Genomic DNA, 21,445 nt, shown 5'->3' with positions numbered 1-21,445 from the left:
CATACAAAGAATGAACTCTCCTTTTAGAGCCTTGCCCTTAATAACAGTTCTGCTTTTCAGGTTTTTGGTAAGTTGCCCACTAAATTTGTACCCCAGTGTCTTGGTCTGAATGGGTAGATTAAACATCAGAGATAGAATCTTTGTACAAAGAATAATTTTTAATTAGGTTGCAAAAGCAAACAACTATGAAAAAAAGCAAACTATTGAAAGTGTTTACCTCATGCCTTGAAAAAGACTTAAATTTTGAAAAGAACTGGTTTAATTCATGTTCTTCCCATCCACCTTTTAACAATTTGAAAAGCTCTTTAACATGCTTGTTTTCTTGCCAAAGCATTATTTCTGTTTGTTTTCTAGTCTAATGATATTTGGGTGGCAGGTATTTTTTTTCTGCCCAACTAGAGCCAACTAGAGAAGAAAATTCACTAGGTACATTTTGTTTTTCTCTCTGGGTGTCTCTAAAGTTTACTTAAGTCCACATTTATTTTAATAATCTTTATTCAAGGATTTTTTCTGAGACCATGACCACAACCTTTCCGAAGGATACCATCATTATCTCAGTCAATTACAAAGCTGAATTTGCTCAGGTTGTACACGTATATAACCATTTTATTCCAAGGATCTCTGAAATCTTTGCTGACATACACAACCATTAAGCAAATATAACATGTGAAGATGCAGACTAACTTAAAAGATAAACTGAGAATACTTTTTCTTTACAAAAGGAATCTCTATAGGTTTTCTCCTGCCAACTCTGATGCAGATCATCAAACACATCTTTTTATTTTTTTTATTTTTTTAAATTTTATTTATTTATTTTTGGGAGAGAGAGAGAGACAGAGCATGAGCAAGGGAGGGGCAGAGAGAGAGGGAGACAGAATCCGAAGCTGGCTCCAGGCTCTGAGCTGTCAGCACAGAGCCCCACGCGGGGCTGAAATCCACGAATTGTGAGATCATGACCTGAGCTGAAGTCAGTCACTTAACCGACAGCCACCCAGGCGCCCCCAAACACATCTTTTTAAAAAGTATTAGATACAATGTATAAGTTCACTCTGTGAAGTCTAGAATGACTGACTGTTTCTCCAGATTTACAACTGAGTTGGGACACAGTTATATAAACAACTAACTGTATCTCTCAAACTTTAAAGCAATTACAAATAGGGGTTAAGCAACATATAAACATGGAGAGAAGAGAATAATGCATTCTGGTTGAAATACTAGTAAAAATTTGGTAATTATCTTTCAGCTGAACATTAACATAACAAACATTTTGATAAATTGTACAACATGCTGTGTTGGTGGCCTGCTCTGATCCCCTGCAATCTCTTTTCCTACTTTGGTCGATGCACCCAAACCCTAGCTGCTGTGGAGTGCTTTAGCTAATGGTTTACACCTCCAATCTTTTCTGGAAGAGTACCTGGGATTGAAACTAACTTCATGCCATTTATCCCATTGCCAATAACCAACTATTGATTGGATAATGATACAAAAGCCCTACTCCCTCGTCTCAAGGTGGGACAGTGTTTGTGATGGGATTTACATTTGAGAATTCCCCATTGTATCATGATGACACTAGACTCTTCCTGCAACTACCAGAGATTGGATTCTTCCATGGCTCCTTTCTCTTCTCTATACTATTTCTCTTACTTAGATTTTACTCAGGCACAAAAGGCATTGACTTGACCAGCCAAAGCCAGGAAGCTATACCTGGGAAGGGTGATAGTGTTGCTGGACCAAACAAGAGTGGCAAAATGTAAAGCTGAACTAAGCAAAATGTATCAATATGGGGGCACTTTCCTATGAGACAAAATCTAGTGTCTAGGCAAGAGTGCCAGTCCTGAAGCATGGCTGGTAAGGTTCTTAGACACTTGGAAAAGGTTGGCTCTCATAAAATGAATAGCAATACCAGAACTGCCTTGGCAGAGCATGGAAAGGGGTCAAAGATTCAGGGGAGTGGGCTTGTTAGACTGGATTTTTATGTAAGTCCCTCACACTTTTAACAGACTGTGTTTCTTGGAAGGCCCAGAGGACTTTACTTGGTGGATTTAGCTACTGGTCTGGTGGCCCGGAGGAAAGGTGAGGGCAGATCTTGAGGGCAGTAAGCCTTGTCCTGCAAGGTACATCTCTCCAGGGTGCATTACAAAGGGACACCTGGTGAGTGTGGCCAAATGGATGGAGTCTGAAATACAGTATAGATCAGCTTTCCTTTAAAAAAAAAAAATTAAAAATATGTGGGAAATGAGTAGAAAAAATAAGGGAATTTAAATCCTTCCAAGGAAATCAGTGAGACTAAAGAAGTGATTCAGAATTAATGAGAACTGCCCTCTCATCCTTAGAGAAGGGTTGCAACAATGGACTCAATCCAATTCAGATGTTTTGTGTCAGGGCCAACTCAAGACCTATGTCACCCAGTCCCTGCCTTGTTCAGCCCAGTGATTTTGGAGCGGGAGATTAGGGACTCAGCACATATAAACAAGATTCTGGAAGCAGCACAGAGCAGAAGCTCTACATGGCTGTGAAAGTTCTTACCCATCAGGAAGGAAAACACTGTGGATGGTACTAAGTGTACATAACAAAAGCAATTACAGCAAGAGTGATTACAGCCTCAAGGATCAGTGCTTCTGTTACTCTGTCACAGAAGGAGCATTTGGAGTCATTGACAAATGGGTGTTGGGAAGGAACATAATGTTGGCCTCAGAGAAAGGTGCTCCGTATCCATGAAAAATATGGCCCTTCTCCTAACAACATCTGTCACCTTTGCATATGCCCAAAGTGTTGTTACTGTTACTTTTTTCAGAATATATTTTAGACTTTAATTTTAGGCAAGATGTCACACATACATCACCCATCAGTCCTATTATAGCACTTGCTGAGACATATGGGAAGACTGAGAAGCAAGATGGCATTGGAAAAAGTAAAAAAAAAAAAAAAAAAAAAAAAGAGCAGAGTCAACCAAGGCTGGTTCTCATCATCAACCCAGAGTTCACTCAGAATGGAATCCTGAGAGTAAGAGTATTTGCTAGTTGAAAGAATATTTGTTAGTTGTCCTCATAATGTAAATCTCTTGAGGGGCGCCTGGGTGGCGCAGTCGGTTAAGCATCCGGCTTCAGCCAGGTCACGATCTCGCGGTCCGTGAGTTCGAGCCCCGCATCAGGCTCTGGGCTGATGGTTCAGAGCCTGGAGCCTGTTTCCGATTCTGTGTTTCCCTCTCTCTCTGCCCCTCCCCTGTTCATGCTCTGTCTCTCTCTGTCCCAAAAATAAATAAACGTTGAAAAAAAATTTTTTTAATAAAAAAAATCTCTTGAAGTAAACTCTGTCCAACTGCTGCCATAACTATGTTTAGAGATACCACAAATCAGTACAGTACATACAAAATAAAGTTCTCATTGTTTTATACGTGTTAGCGGCTCTACTCCAAACACTATGCATGATCTGTATGCCCTCGATTTTTACTAAAACTTTCATGTTGTCAATTTATATTGGAAATCCATTGTGCATATTTTCTTTCTAAAAAAATGAAAAAAAGAAATCTGGTTTGATTCAAACCTGTTTCATTCCTAGGTTTGCTTGTTATAGCAAAGCAGCCACAAGATAGCACCACAATCCTCATGACTATCTGCCAACCATCTAACCTCCCTGAGCTATAAATCTGTCATTTGAAAGATGATTTTCTCCACTCATCAGCTACCCTACAATCTGACATTTACCTTCCCTCAGTCATTAATGCCAGCATGATGCTTTTAGTGATGTTTGGAGCAGCAGATCTTCAAGATGGACCACATCTCAGAGTTATGGGTGATTTTTTTTTTCCTTAAGAAAATTCTGGTATTTTTCTCAGAACTTCATTTGCATACCTATCCTTTTGGCTCAGAGCCAGTGTTTTTCTCCTTGAATGTCCTTTTGCACAGCTGATTAGCCAAAGCCGGCTCTATAAAAAAGATGGCCTTAATGTCAATACAGTTTCAAATCTCTATCAGTGTCTTTTAGAATTCATTTCCTTTAATGCTTCCTTCTCAGAACTTATGACTCAGTTAAAACTAGCTCAAAACTAAAACATTTACTTCTATTCCCAATAACAAAAAAAGACCAAATACACACACACACACACACACACACACACACACACACACAAAAATCTTCCCTTTTAAATACCCTTTTGAGGGACACCTGGGTGACTCGAGTCGGTTCAGAGTCTGACTTCGGCTCAGGTCATAATGTCACGCTCAGCTCGTGGGTTTGAGCCCCATGTGTGGCTCTGTGCTGACAGCTCAGAGCCTAGAGTCTGCTTCAGATTCTGTGTCTCCCTCTCTCTCTCTGCCCCCTCCTCTCTCTCTCAAAAACAAATAAAATTAAAACAAAACCTTTTTAAAATAAATAAATACCCTTTTGATACATAGCCTGGCCAACGAGAAAGTTAAAGAAGTTCAGAAGCCTAAAACCACAAAAAAGCACACATCTGAAGAGCTGAGCGTGTGCTAATACTACAGTTTATCTGAGGCCATGGGTCAGTCCCTGGCAGTCTTTCGTTTCATGGAACATAATGAGGTGAGAAGACAAAATCAAGCCCTCTCATCATTTGGGAAATTGTAGCAAAGACCAGATAAACATGGTACCACCAAAGTCAATACTCTCAATGGGTAAAGTTAAAAATCAAGCAAACAGAAACCCAAAGGCAGCAAGTACGAAAACGTATCCACCTCAGCCTTGGCTAGTAAAAGGGGCTGGGTAGAAGAACCGCCTCCTGAGAATTCAAAACCATAAGCTCACACTCATGTGGACTCGGGGCTGGAATTCACATTTCCAGTGAGGCCCCAACATCCCAACTGAAAATTCAGTTTTAGGTGCTCCTGACGGGCAGTTCCTCCAGGCATCTGACAGAACCACCTAAGTCCTCTATGGAGAGAAGTCTTCTCCCTTTGGGCCACTTAAAATTCCAAATACTAAAGTCAGCCAAATGGGAACTGAAGATCTGAGATCCTTCAGTCTGAGGAGTTAAATGTCAGGTTGGGGGGGTTGGGGGAGAAGTGACTCAGGCCTTGGGTCTCTACAGAGTGAAAAGAAAGGGAAATAAACCTGAGATCCCCACAAAGAGCCATACTTATAAAAAGAAAATCTTCCTATTTGAGGCAAAATCTCAGAGGGAACTTAAAATCTCTCTGTGTCCACCATGGCTCAGAGTGGGGGGGAAATGTAATAATGATTGTCTCCTCTTGGAATTTCCAACCACAGACCTGCCTGCATTTGGGCCTGGGAATACGTTAATTGCAGGGTCATAAAAACCTATGCCAATAAGGTTTGCAGGTTGGATTCTTCAGAACCAGGGCTGAGATAAGAGACTGAAGAATGGTTTACTAAGGATCAATGCCTGCGAAGGGACAGAAGAGGGAGCAGGATGGGGCAGGAGGAAAGAAAAAGCTCAGACAACCCAGCAGGGTGACCTGGAGTGAGTACTGGCTGTCCAAGTGTCCAGAGGTGAGCTATAATAACCAGGCCATTATACCTGCTTTGTGATTTCAGGTGTCGTGGCGTCTTACAGCTGAGCAGAACTAATATGGCTAGGAGCTAGAAGTTCTTTCTCTGCTTAGCACACTGTCTGCAGGGCAGCAACAAGATCTTTCTTAAAGGATGTTGATGCTTTATCCCCTTGTCTACCACATAGTTTCAATTGATGGTACCCTCTGGGTCCCAGCAGTAGAAAATATTTTCTGGGGTAAACTTTTCTTAACCCATGCCTCCTTAGGTTAAGTCAGCAAAGTATGAGTTCAAAATAACAAAGTACCAAACATATAAGCAAGTAAGCCGGAGCGAGACTAAGAAAAAAAAATAATAAAAAAATTAGACACCACACAAGACTTCAATACTGACTATAAAATGTTAGTTTAATATGAATTTTTTATTTAAAAAAATGTTTTTAAATGTTTATTTATTTTTGAGAAAGAGAGACACAGAGTACAAGTAGGGGAGGGGCAGAGAGAAAAGGAGACACAGAATCCAAAGCAGATTCCATGCTCCGAGGTGTCTGCACAAGCCCAACGCGGGGCTCAAACCCACAAACTGTGGGATCATGACCTAAGCCAAAGTCAGATGCTCAACCAACTGAGCCACCCAGGTGCCCCTAATATGAATTTTTAAGGTAAAGATATATTGAAAATATGACCAAGAAACAAAAGGCTATAAATTTAACTGGTTAACTTTACATAATTCTATAAAACTATATTTGAAATTCTAACAGAAACTGGTAATTTTCTGGGAAAATAAAATTTAGGAAAATGGGTCCCAACCAACATAAAAAGTCCAAACAGACAATTTATCATAAACAGATTAGAGAAAATGCAAAATAAGAAGCAAAAACATGTCTATTTGCAGATGATACACCTAAATATCTGGAAACCCCAAAAGAATCCATGATAAAAACTACCAAAGTTATGAAAGAACTTAATAAAATAAAGAACAGAATACAAAATTAAAATGCAGAAATCCATAGCCTTTATGCATACAAACAGAATTTAATTAGAAGAAATAACGGAAAAGCAGACTGTATTTACTTTGCAAAAAATAACATATCTAAACATCAACTTAAATAGAAAAGTGCACTAGGTATTTATCCAAAGGATATAGGTGTGCTGTTTTGAAGGGGCACATGCACCCCAATGTTTATAGCAGCATTATCAACAATAGCCAAAGTATGGAAAGAGTCCACATGTTTATGACTGATGAATGGATAAAGAAGATGTGTACGGGTGCCTGGTTAAGCTTCCAACTTCGGCTCAGGTCACGATCTCAAGGTTTGTGAGTTCGAGCCTGCGTGGAGCTCTGTGCTGACAGCTCAGAGCCTGGAGCCTGCTTCAGATTCTGTATCTCCCTCTCTCTCTGCCCCTCCCCTGCTCATGCTCTGTCTCTCTCTCACTCTCAAAATAAATAATGAACATTAAAAAAATTTTTTAAGATGTGATGTGTATATATATATATATATGTATATGTATATATATATATGTATATGTGTATATATATATATATACCACAACAAACACATACACACACACATACACACACATATATACACATACATACATACATACATACATACATACATACACAATGGAATATTACTTGGCAAGTAAAAAGAATGAAATCTTGCCATTTGCAACAACGTGAATGGAACTAGAGTATATTATGCTAAGCAAAATAAGTCACTCAGAGAAAGACAAATATCATATGATTTCACTCATATGTGGAATTTCAGAAACAAAACATGAACATAGGGGAAGGAAAGCAAAAATAAGATAAAAACAGAGAGGGAGGCAAATCATAAGAGACTCTTAAATACAGAGAAGAAACTGAGGGTTGCTGGAAGGGTTTTGGGTGTGGGGATGGCCTAAATGGGCAATGGGCATTGGGTGAGCACTGGGTGGTTTATGTAGGTGATGAATCACTGGATTCTACCCCTGAAATCATTACTGCACTATATGCTAACTAACTTGGATGTAAGTTAAAAAAAAATAAACTAATAAAAAAATAAAGAAAAGTGCAAGACTTACATGAGTAAAACTATAAAGCATTCTTGAAACAAAACACAAAATTAAACCTGAATGAATGGAAAGACACTAACAGATTCTTAGTTTAGAATATTCAACATCATAAACATGTCAATTTTCCAAGGAAAACTTAAAAATTTAAAACAATCCTAATAAAATATCATCATATTTTTCTTAAGTTACAAGTTGATTAGTTAGCTTACATATCAGAATGAGTAAAACGAAAAGCCAGAAAAGCCTTGTGAAAGAAAAGCAATGTAGGAGAGGGGACCAGATTAAATTTTAAAACATGCTATAAAGTCTGTATAAATAAAGTAGTGTAGTATTGATGCATTAATAGGCAGATTAATGAAACAATTTAGTGTATCAGGATAGAAACCAAAAGGAATAAAAAATCTCAGTATATAATAAAAGGCATAATCTGAAATCAGAGAAAGAACTTTTAAAAAGTATGAGACAACCAAATAGCAAATTACAGAAAGATAAAATCAAACACATTCTTCACGTCATATTGATCAATTTCTAAATATGAATAGTACTTCTAAGGGAGATATATATAAATATACATATTCTACATGATGTGGATATTTATACACATATATATATCTATGTATACATATGTATCTGTATGTATGTGTACACACACACACACACACACACACACACACACACACACATCAGATTTCACTGACAGCTTCTATGGTAAGTGGATTGGTCCAGATAAACCACTACAAAATGGTAATTAAAATTCACCACCTACCAAAATACTTGTTATGGTTTAATTATAAAGGAGTACATAAAGTATTACTAGTAAACAATTTCAAACAATGAACCCTCAAAAATGAATAATGAGGTGAAGAGAATGATGAAAACTACATCTTGCAACTCACTTTGCTTTACTTGATGATGGCTAAATATGTAGGATGCTTTTCCAAAATCTGATTATAGGATACTGGAAATGTGTATACTAATGGTGTAATAAATTAACACTTTACCTACCGAAGAGAACAAACAATTCCAAGCACATCAGAAGCCATGAATTATATACAAAACATATGGTTAGCATGCAGTAGTCACACAAAGGATGGTAATAAATCAAAATTGCAATTCATTGTTGACTACTAATTAGTGACATTCCCAAAGTAGCTCTCTTTTAAGTATTTAGAGGCAAATACCATTACATACAGAAGGGAGCTACAACTACATCTGTTAAAAATTTTTCCAGTTAAGCTCTATTATAAAACAAAATTTTGGGGGCACCTGGGTGGCTCAGTTGGTTAAGCATCTGACTCTCAGTTTCAACTCAGGTCATAATCTCACAATTTGTGAGCTCAAGCCCCACATCAGACTTGTTAGCACAGAGCCTGCTTGGGATTCTCTCTTTCTCTCTCCTCACCTCCCCAACTCATGCTCGCTCTCTCTCTCTCACTCTCTCAAAATAAATAAACTTAAAAAAAAAAAACTATTTTACTTGCCTTCCTTGCCTGAAAAAATCAATCTCGATTACTAACATTTTATAAATTCTACTGCCACTCAGAATACAACATAGGTTTTAATAATCACTTTCTTCTGATTGAAACAAAGCTTCAAATTAATTCAAAAGTAAATTAGAGACAGAGATTTACCAGAGTGCTTCAAAGAAGGTTTCAAGAGAAAAAGAAATTCAAATAAAATCCTCTTTCATGATCTTAATCAAATAAGACCCAAAAAAGAATGGATGAGACCCAAGGAAGTAAAAAAAGATAAGCCACCTTTTCTTACAGCATCTGCAGTAATTGGATCTAGATAGAATGCAGATCTGCATACTTCCATGTCAACAAAAAAGTAGAGCAAGCAACCACTAGCTCATTTGTTGGGATTCTGAATAGCTCTCCACATCAAGATAAAAAAGATTCATGTTTAAATGCTCATCTTGTCATTACTAGTAATGCCTCCATCCTGAAACCAAATTTTCCACTACTACAAGCCTGCTATCACGTCCCTACTTAGAACTGTAATTTGTTAACATTGGAATTTCTAACCCTTGAAATTAGGGGTTATTGACAACTCGTATACTAGGAGAAATCTCTCAGTGTTTCCACAGACTTTTCTACCTTTTGAAGTCATCCCTCTTATTATGCCTTTTTGAATTTCATAAAAATCTACTGTCCTTGCTTGGAGCTTTGGTAAGTGGAAAACCTCCTTGAAACTGTGCAGTAGACTCCTGAGAAGAAGCGAAGAAGGTTGAACTTGAATAAAGCATAGAAAACTGTGACTAACCAACCCAATGACAGAGCATTCCATTAGATGAGAGAATTGTTAAACTTCATTAGAAACTTGTAGAATAGCAAGGCATTTAAGGCACTTAGTCCCAGTCCTCCTTCCCACACCCTTACAACTCTATAAGTCCCACCCCCTTTAACAAACCTAGGCTCTCAGGTTCAGATCCTTAGGCACTTCTTTGATTTCCCCCATTGCTCTATCCACAACTTGTAGATCAAATTGTCTTTTTGTTTCTTTTCGCATGCTGTCTCTTCTATCCATCCCTCCCATATCTGGTTGGCACTGCTTTAATCCAATTCTGAGACTCTGCACTTCTCCCAAACATCCCAACTAGTTAAAGATATGAAAAAAGTTACAATGATGATCACTTTTTTTCATCAAATCAGATGGTGACTCTCATTTACAATATTCATAGTGCATGCCCTCCATATAATGATGCAAAGGAAAGTGGGCATACCAATTTTTTTCTTTTAATTGGGAAACCTAGATTAAATTCAGAAATCCTGGGTCCCCAACCTATTTATTTGAAAGTGCACCCATATTTGGCATGTGAATTCAAATTTTTCATATTTATACCAAACTCTTCAAATTTATTATTGGTAGTGGGTTTTGTCCCCCTGGTGGATACATGCTATCTTTTGGATTATCTACTTTAAAAGGAAAGATAAAAAGAAAAGAAACAAAAAGAAATAGAAGAGAAAAAGAAAAAGAAAAAGAAAAGAATAATACCAAGGTGGTAGAATGTAGGGTCAGTGGGCCAAATTTTAAACTCCCTCTTTCAGCCACATAGCTAATCCTTTCCAATAATATCAAGTCCAAACTCCTTTTCATTATATTCAAGGCTTTTGCCACCTCTCTCTCTCTCTCTCTTAACCCTGTAGCCATTACATCTACAATATGTTTGGTGTGGAAAAATGCCTGCTTCACTAACTTCTGCTTTATTATTTCCACAGTAATAAGGCAATTCACTTTTGCACATTTCTAAGTAGTTGAGTATTTCTCTAAGAACCCAAATACTCTTTGAGTTTTACATCCACCCACTCATGCCTTGCCAGTGGTTTTACCAGCAGAATTGCACTCATTTAAGAGGCTGTGGGTCACTTCAAACTCCACAGACATGGAGAGAGCTGAGTAGTCACTCACCTACTAAACTTGAACATTTATGTGAATGAGGCAAGGAAAACATCATGTTATATCTTTCCATAGACGACAGTTAACACTAAAGCAGGGAAAGTCAAGGTTACCACCACTCACTCTTTCTTAGGCTCCCAACATTCTGTATTGTCGCATACTTCTGGGTATTCATCCATATTTTATTAGCTTTGTAGTTTACAGTTTCTTTTGTATGTTAATCTACCTTCAGTTCAACAGGTATATTTTTGTACATAGGATTCTAACTCAGCACCATGCTGGGTTCTGTGGGGTAACAGAAGATTTTGTCCCCTTATAAGTAGAAACAAACCAACAACAACAACAAAAAACCCTCAGAAACCTAGAAATGACAGGAATCTTGTTTAGCTTGAAAATTCATCATTTTGAATTACACTGGACAGAGTTTGTGTTTAGAAACTAGAGTAGGGAGAGGACTGTGACTTCCAGGCTACATTTTGGTCAACACCTGTGAATGCAGAAATGCAATCTACTCCTTTCCTTATTAGTATGTAATGAGGAAAACAGAACCCATTTGAAGTATTTCCAAAAAAGAAGGAAAGGATTTAATGCAGGAAATTCATAACAAATGTATTAGAAGAGTTGGCTGAGCAAAACAAAAATGAGGCATTACCTGAAGACCAGGCTACCACCACTGTGGAGCCAGAGCGAGGAACCTAGACTTGTCACCGACCCTGGGGAAGATTCAGGCACTGCAGCTGAGGAGAGGCTGCCCCTGCTACCTTCTCTACGCTAAGGATAAAACTAATTCTATGCTGTGCTAACTTTTTAGAACAGCTGTTTCTGCAGCTGCTGGATCCAAAGCCACCACTAAAAGAACCTGAAATTGCCTGCCACTACCAGAGCCGGAAGCAGAAGAGTGTCTCTCTTCCTTCTGCCTTATAATTTTGCTTCAGTACCTCCTCACTGGCAGCACCTATCTGAAACCTAACCATCGAGGGATTCTAGGAAAGTGCTTTCAGTCTTTCTGGAAACAGTAGTGTACATGAAAGAGAGGGGTTATAGTCAAGTACTAGCCAACAGTATCTGGCACACTTACAGATTTTAAGAAAAAAATTAGGTAGGAAATAATACCATTAAAATAGGCTCAACATGGATGGAACCAGAGGGTATTACGTTTAGCAAAATAAGTCAGCCAGAGAAAGACAGATAGCCTATGATTTCACTCTTATGTGGAATTTAAGAAATAAAACAGATGAACACAGGAGAAGAGAAGGAAAAATAAGATAAAAACAGAGAGGGAGGCAAACCATAAAAGACTCTTGAATACAGAGAACCAACTAAGGTTTGCTAGAGAGGAGGTGGGTGGGGGATGGGTTAAATGGGTGACAGGCATTAAGGAGGGCACTTTTCTTTTTCATTATTTATTGGTCACATAAGAATGGTGTTTGTCTACAAGCATATATAATTTACTAGCTAACATACAATAGTTGAAAATTGGTACCTGAGAATACATAACTATAAACAGACAAGGCCAGGTAGAAAGATGGAATAAATGTTTAGACGGACTAGAGAGTTAACTACAGCGTTAATAAAATTGAGCTGTAAATGTCATGCTAAGTTTTGGGGGCCAAAACAAAAATGAAAATAGGGTCAGTTATCTAATGGTCATTGACCTAAGGGGGAAACACTCTAGTGTCTGGGAAAAGAAAGCTGTTTGTGGCACTTTTTTTTTTGCTGAAGACATTTCTCTGAAGGGAGAGAACTTATTTTCTTCATGGGTCCTTGAGCAGCTTGGCAGCCTAGGCTTCTAAAGCCACAGCATTAGAAGGTCAAGGGTGCTTTTCCCAGATTCTCCTCTCCTCAATGTCCTCTTCTCCTCCCTCCCCTCCCAATTTCTCCTCTTTTCTCTTCTGAAATTTCTATCTCATTGCAGTTAAAAAACAAACACCAAGTGTGGTCTTTCCCATAGCTGGGGTTGCAGGGGGGTGGGAGGGTATCTACATCTGGCAGGTCCTAATCGAGTGATGTCCATAACAGCCAAGGAGGGCACTTTTCAAGAGGAGCACTGGGTGTCATTTGTAAGAGATGAATGAATCACTGAGTTCTACTCCTGAATCCAAGACTACACTGTATGTTAACTAACTTGAATTTAAATTTTTTTAAAACGCTCATATCTTAATTGTGCTGGGTTGATATAAGTATATATAGTTTCAAGAAAAAAAATGTTAGAGAATAATACATAGTAAACAGGCTGTTGACTCTAGCTAGGTTTTAAAGTCTTTTGACAAAAAAATATATATATAAGCCAACTTCATACTGTACCATTAAACAATATTCAGAGTTAAAGGGATTCTCTAATGTGGACCTTACTTCCTAGTGACACATTAATCTGAAGCATTTGTTACTTATTCACTCGACCTCATTTTTTTATCCACTCAACACTTTGATAAGGGAAGGGCTACATGAAGTGTTCTAACTCTGGTGGATAATGAATGAGGACATCATCTGCAGCATAACAATTAAAAGAGATAGTCTCAGAGAGGAGCCAAGATGATGGAACAGCATGGAAGTTTTATTGTGTCTCACGTCCGTGATCAACAGTAAACCATCCTGCACACCTAGAAAACTGATTTCAGGATTAATACAACAATCTGCACAACTTGAACCACAGACCTAGACAGGAATTCACCCCAAAAGAAAAAGCAGTAAGAAACGACAGCCGGGGACTTAACCAACACAGATACAACCAAGATGTCTAAACCAGAATTTAGAATCGTGATAATAATACTAGCTAGGGTTGACAATTGATTAGAATCCCTCTCTGTGGATATAAAAGAAATAAAAGCTAGTCAGGATGAAATAAAAAAAATGCTATAACTGAGCTGCAACCTCAAATGGATGCCATACTGGCAAGGATGGATGAGGCAGAGCTGTAAATCAGCAATATAGAGGACAAACTTATGGAGAATAATGAAGCAGAAAAAAAGAGGGAGACTAAGGCAAAAGAGCACAATTTAAGAATTAAAGAAATCAGTGATTCATTAAAAAGGAACTACATCAGAATCATAAAGGTCTCAGAGATGAAGAGAGAGAAAAAAGGGTAGAAGGGTTATGTGAGTAAATCATAGCAGAGAACTTTCCTAACCTGGGGAAAGACACAGACATCCAAATCCAGGAAGCACAGAGGACTCCCATTAGATTAAACAAAAACCAATCATCAACAAGGCATATCGTAGTCAAATTCACAAAATACTCAGGCAAGGAAAAAATCATGAAAGCAGCAAGGGAAAAAAAAGTCCTTAACCTACAAGGGAAGACAGATCAGGATTGCAGCAGAGCTATGCACAGAAACTTGGCAGGGCAGAAAGGAGTGGCGAGATATATTCCATGTGCTGAATCAGAAAACATGCAGCCAAGAATTCTTTATCCATCAAGGCTATCATTCAAAATAGAAGGAGAGATAAAAAGTTTCCCAGACAAACAAAAATTAAAGGAGTTTGTGATCACTAAACCAGCCCTGCAAGAAATTTTAAGGGAGACTCTCTGAGAGGAGAAAAGATGAAAATAAATAAATAAAAATAAATAAATAAATACGTACCAAAAGCAACAAAGACTAGAAAGGACCAGAAAACACCACCAGACATTCCAACTCGACAAGAAACGTAATGGCAATAAATTCATATCTTTCAGTACTCACTCTAAATGTCAATGGACTCAATGCTCCAATCAAAAAACATGGAGTAACAGGATGGATAAGAAAACAACATCCATCTATATGCTGTTTACAAGAGACCCACTTTAGACCTAAGGACACCTTCAGATTGAGATAGATGACTGGAGAACTATCTATCACGCTAATGGTCGACAAAAGAAAGCTGGAGTAGCCATAGTTACATCAGACAATCTAGACTTTAAAATAAAGACTGTAACAAGAGATGAAGAAGGGCATTATATCATAACTAAGGGGTCTATCCAACAAGAAGACTGAAAAATTGTAAACATTTATGCTCCAAATGTGATAGCACCCAAATATATATCAATTAATCACAAACATAAAGAAACTCATTGGTAATAATAATACCATAATAGTAAGGGACTTCAACACCCCACTTATAGCAATGGACAGATCATCTAACTAGAAAATCAACAAGGAAACAATGGCTTTGAATGACACACTGGACTGGATGGACTTAACATATATTCAGAACATTTCATCCTAAAGCAGTGGAATATACATTCTTCTCCAGTGTATATGGAACATTTTCTAGAATAGATCACATACTGGGACACAAATCAGCCCTCAACAAGTACAAAAAGATCAAGATCATACCGTGCATATTTTCAGACCACAACACTCTGAAACTCAAAATCAACCACAAGAAAACATTTGGAAAGGTAACAAATACTTGGAGACTAAAGAACATCCCAAAGAATGAATGGGCTAACCAAGAAGTTAAAGAGGAAATTAAAAAGTACATGGAAGTCAAAGAAAATAACTCCACAGCACAAAACCTCTGGGACACAGCAAAGGCGGTCATAAGAGGTAAGTATATAACAATCCAGGCCTTCCTCAAGAAGAGAGAAAGGTCTCAGATACACAACCTAACCTTAAACCTTAAAGAGATGGAAAAAGAACAGCAAATAAAACACAAAATGAGTAGAAGACAGGAAATAATAAAGATTAGACCAGAAATCAATGGTATCGAAACCAAAAAAACAGTAGAACAGATCAATGAAACTAGAAGCTGGTTCTTTGAAAGAATTAACAAAATTGATAAACCACTAGCCAGTTTGATCAAAAAGAAAAAGGAAAGGACCCAAATAAATAAAATCAAGAATGAAAGAGGAGAGATTACAACCAACACAGCAGAAATACAAACAATAATAAGAGAAAATTATGAGTAATTATATGCCAATAAAATGGGCAATCTGGAAGAAATGGACAAATTCTTAGAAACATATACACTACCAAAACTGAAACAGGAAGATATAGAAATTTGGAAGACCCATAACCAGTAAAGAAATCGAATTAGTAATCAAAAATCTCTCAAAAAATAAGAGTCCAGGGCCAGATGGCCTTCCAGGGGAATTCTACCAAACATTTAAGGAAGAGTTAACACCTATTCACTTGAAGCTATTCCAAAAAACAGAAATGGAAAGAAAACTTCCAAACTCTTTCTATGAAGCCAGAATTACCTTGATTCCAAAACCAGACAAAGACCCCAAAAAAGGAGAACTATAGACCAATTTCCCTGATGAACCTGGATACAAAAATCCTCAACAAGATACTAGCCAACTGGATCCAACAATATATGAAAAAAATTATTCACCACAACCAACTGGGATTTATACCTGGGATGCAGGTCTGTTTCAATATCCACAAAACAATCATTGTGATTCATCAAATCAGTAAAAGAAAGGACAAGAACCACATGATCCTCTCAATAGATGCAGAGAAAGCATTTGACAAAATACAGCGTCCTTTATTGATAAAAACCCTCAAGAAGGTAGGGATAGAAGGATCATACCTCAAGATTATAAAAGCCATATATAAAGACCCAATGCTAATATCATCCTTAATGGGGAAAAACTGAGAGCTTTCCCCCTAAGATCAGGAACAAGACAGGGATGTCCACTCTCACCACTGTTATTTAACATAGTATTGGAAATCTTAGCTTCTGCGGTCAGAAAACACAAAGAAATAAAAGGCATCCAAATCAGCCAGGAGGAGGTCAAATGTTCACTCGTCGCAGATGACATGACACTCTATATGGAAAACCCAAAAGATTCCAACAAAAAACTGCTAGAACTGATTCATGAATTCAACAAAGTTGTAGGATATAAAATCAATGCATAGAAATAGGTTGCATTCCTATACACCAACAGTGAAGCAACAGAAAGAAAAATCAAGGAATCAATCCCATTTACAATTGCACCAAAAACCATAAAATACCTAGGAATAAATCTAACCAAAGAGGTGAAAAATCTATACACTGAAAACTACGGAAAGTTTATGAAAGAAATTGAAGAAGACACACAAAAATATGGAAAAAGATTCCATGCTCCTGGATAGGAAAAACAAATATTGTTAAAATGTCAATACTACCCAAAGCAATCTACATATTCAATGCAATCCCTATCAAAATAACACTGGCATTCTTCAGAGATAGAACAAACAATCCTAAAATTTGAATGGAACCAGAAGAGACCCCGAATAGTCAAAGCAATCTTGAAAAGGAAAATCAAAGCAGGAGGCATCACAATCCCGAACTTCGAGCTGTATTACAAAGCTGTAATCATCCGGCAGTATGGTACTGGCATAAGAACAGACACTCAGAACAATGGAACAAAGTAGAGAACCCAGAAATGCACCCAGAAACTTAGGCCAACTAATCTTTGACAAAGCAGGAAAGAATATCCAATGGAATAAAGACAGTCTCTTCAGCAAAGAGTGCTGGGAAAACTGGACAGCGACATGCAAAAGAATGAACCTGGACCACTTTCTTACACCATACACAAAAATAAACTCAAAATGGATGGAAGACCTAAATGCAAGACAGGAAGCCATCAAAATCCTCAAGGGAAAGCAGACAAAAACCTTTTGACCTTGGCTGCAGAAAATTTTTATTCAACATGTCTCCATAGGCAAAAGAAACAAAAGCAAAAATGAACTATTGGGACCTCATCAAAATAAAAAGCTTCTGCACAGCGAAGGAAACAATCAGCAAAACTAAAAGGCAACTGATGGAATGGGAGAAGATATCTGCAAATGACATATCAGATAAAGGATTAGTATCCAAAATCTATAAAGAACTCATCAAACTCAACACCCCAAAAACAAATAATCCATTGAGGAAGTGTGCAAAAGACATGAATAGACACTTCTCCAAAGAAGACATCCAGATGGCCAACTGACACATGAAAAAATGCTCCACATCACTCATCATCAGGGAAATATAAATCAAAACCACAATGAGATACCACCTCACACCTGTCAGAATAGCTAACATTAGCAACTCAGGCAACGACAGATGTTGGCAAGGATGCAGAGAGAGAGGATCCCTTTAGCACTGCTGGTGGGAATGCTGGTGCAGCCACTCTGGAAAACAGTATGAAGTTTCCTCAAAAAATTAAAAATAGAACTACCTTATGACCCAGCAATTGCACTAGTAGGTATTTATCCAAGGGATACAGGTATGCTGTTTCAAAGGGGCACATGCATTCCAATGTTTATAGCAGCACTATCAACAATAGCCAAAGTATGGAAAGAGCCCAAATGAGCATCAATGGATGAATGGATAAAGAAGAAATGGTATATATATATGCAATGGAGTACTGACAATCAAAAAGAATGAAATCTTGTCATTTGCAACTCCGTGGATGAAACTAGAGGGTATTATGCTAAGCAAAATTAGTCAGAGAAAAACAATTATCAATGACTTCACTCATATGAGGACTTTAAGACACAGGACAGATGAACACAAGGAAAGGGAAGCAAAAATAATATAAAAACAGAGAGGGGGACAAAACAGAAGAGACTCATAAATATGGAGAACACACTGAGGGTTACTGGAGGGATTGTGGGAGGGGGGATGGGCTAAATGGATAAGGGGCACTAAGGAATCTACTCCTGAAATCACTGTTGCACTATATGCTAACAAACTTGGATGTACATTAAAAAAATAAAATAAATTAAAAAATAAAGTACAGTTGACACAATAAATAAATAAATAAATAAATAAATAAATAAATAATAAAGGAGATAGTCTCCTAATAAAGAATTAGAGCATACTGTTAAGCAACATAACAACTCTATGCACAAAACACAATGGGAGCAGAAAAATGGGGTGAGAGAGAACATTAGAGGGCAGAAGAAAGAGTATATAAAAAGCCACAAATGCATGAAAAAACTAGTATTTTGGGGAAGTGCCATTGAACAGTGTTTTACAATATCAATTTCACCTTGTTACTTTCCTGTATCTACAACCCTACAATGTTGTCCCTTTTCATGAAAAGGAATCCCAAAGTTCTTACAAGGCCCTGCATGATCTGGCCCCTGGCTACCACTTGGATCTCCTTTCCTCTCACACTGGCTTTCTTATTGTTCCCTCAGCCCAGAACTCTTCAACCCAGTTATTTGCCTGGCTTCCTCCTTTGCTTTAGTCAGGTTGCTGCTCAAATATCACCTCATCAAACAGGCCTTTCCTTACCACCATAACTAATAGAACTCTCTTCTTACTTTGATGGGGCTTTCCTTAATGGTCTTTATCTCTGGTTGACATTGTATGCTTATACTTTTATATTTAAATATTTATGTGTGTTTACATACTTACACATTATATTACTTATACTCTGTCTCTCACCCCTACATACACATGGGGGCAAGAACATTGCTTTATTCAGTGCTGTGCATCAGCACCTAGAACAGTACATGGTAGATAATAATTATTTGCAAAATGAACTAATACATAACTGAATGAACAAATGAATTGACAGGTAGGAGAAAAGGTGAAGAGCGGGATAGAGTATACCCTGGTGGGAAAACAGAATGCAGTATGAGGGAATCAGGCTCTGAGGTCAGAGAAGGGCCAACCGAATGAGGGAATACACTGGAGGGTGAAAGAGAGCCCCAATCACTTTTTGGCAAATCATTTTTGCTTTTAAATACGATAGAAAATGCTTTGGGTATACTTATGAGACTTGCAAGAAAGAAACTACATCATCTCACTTCAAATTTAAGCCTAAAAAATAAAATCAAAGATATCTGCTTCCAAATACTGTAACCAGAATAAATTGTGCTAAAGATAAAAATATCACAGAACTCTCATTGAATGACTGTGAAATCCCATGCCCACCCTCCTTTCCCAATCACTGACTCCCACAATAATCACAGGGAAATCTCCTAGAGATACGTGTAGTGAACAAGCAATCAGTTCCAAGGGGAAAAAAAGGTAGGACAAAAATTAGAATGATGACACGGCAACTAAAGTTAACATCAGAAAGACAAAAGAACTTGGAATCCAAGTCAACCCCACAAGCCTAAGCAATGGTGTGATTTAAACAGCTGCCCCCTGCTGTGAAGTGAGGGGGGGGGGGGATGGAATCAGGGCAGTGCCTTTCTCCTTTCCAAAGAACCTCTCTCAGATGACACACTTGCTTCAGCTCCTCTCCAGCCCTCACTCAACACTCTCTCATTCCCTCCTTCTTCCTGAACTTAATCCAGACTTGTTTTCCTTGGTGTCTTGCAAAGAATGAGATGTACATTCTACATAAATATGAAACAGGACCCTGATGCCCCTCCTTGACCCAAAGAGTTGGCTTCCCTGGCTTAGTTAACAGGTACACTAGCACATAGATTTTCTTAATTTATTAAAAATGTAAGACACTTTACAGAGGAACGTCAGGGAATCTAGAGCAGGCAGCAGGATACCTTCTGCTGCTCCGGTAGGGCTTTGTAAGTTGGTTGGAACATAACACAAACAGTTTGTCATGTTAAAATCCCTATAATAATGTAAATTATCTATATAGATAAGCACAGAGAAGAGTGAAATTAAAATGCCATTAATGAATTTCGCCCTGTTCTGTTTGGTTCGGTTTTGCTGAGCCTTATAGCTTTTGAGAATGAAAGGCATGGGGAGGAGAATGAAGAAAGCTTATTAAAAATAGAGGTATAATGAATAATTTTTCTGGTTCTAGTGAGAGTCTCCAATTCTTTGCCTGTTGCCAAAAGAAATGAGGCACATAAGGCCAAAGAAATACCTCTATAATAAGAGTTGCTAGATTTAGCGAATAAAAATGTAGCGAATAAACATCTCAATTTAACTGGATATTCTATGCCTATATGTGCCAAAATTACCTTTGTAGTTGTTACTGCCAACCTATGTGGGAGCCAGTATACAACTACAAAAAAAAGGATTACTACTGCAGATCATGGCCACTGTTTGGAATTTATCTATTTAATATTGTTTTCCCAGATGGTCAAATGAGATCATCCTATAACTTTAAGTTTTGGGGGCAGATACTTGGCATCAGGCTTTTGGATTACCATACATGTCTTTCTCCTTGTGGAAATACAGTTTTGGCTCCTGTGGATATCAGAATGTATAAAATCATCTTTAAAAATAAACTGAGATAAAAATAAGTGATTTTTCATTATCCAGGCTTATTATAGGATCTCTGTGATCCATATGTTGACTCTAGAGATACTTTTCAGAAGCCATATCATACATAAATTTACACTGGCAACATTTCTTTCTTCCTGCTGTAGTGCTTTGAAATTCAAATGCAAAGAGACCATCTTTAAATTATCTTGCCTTGTGAGTGACATCCTCTATTAAGGCCTAAATTTACCTCCAACCCACATAGATCCAGTGTTCACAGAGTTTGCTGCTATGAATTTTAATAGCTGGAATGAAGAATAGTGGCATAGAGCTTTGAGAAATCACTTGTGCTGAAAAAACTTAGCCTTACATCAGTTTAGATATCCTTTCTGAACATTTCGTTTTAGAAGAGGGAGATTTACAGAGGAACTGACTACA

At 37.7% G+C, this 21,445-nt stretch overlaps 1 protein-coding gene across 1 annotated transcript in view; it reads right to left on the bottom strand.

Moving 5' to 3' along the window:
* The window catches only part of IQUB (IQ motif and ubiquitin domain containing), a 119,396-nt gene that overhangs the window by 22,313 nt on the left and 75,638 nt on the right, over positions 1-21,445 (bottom strand). The window lies entirely within an intron of this gene.

The sequence above is a fragment of the Herpailurus yagouaroundi genome, unplaced genomic scaffold (genome assembly GCF_014898765.1).
Source record: "Herpailurus yagouaroundi ecotype Mexico unplaced genomic scaffold, PumYag 100, whole genome shotgun sequence".
NCBI lineage: Eukaryota > Metazoa > Chordata > Mammalia > Carnivora > Felidae > Herpailurus > Herpailurus yagouaroundi.
This window is presented reverse-complemented; position numbering and strand designations above follow the sequence as displayed.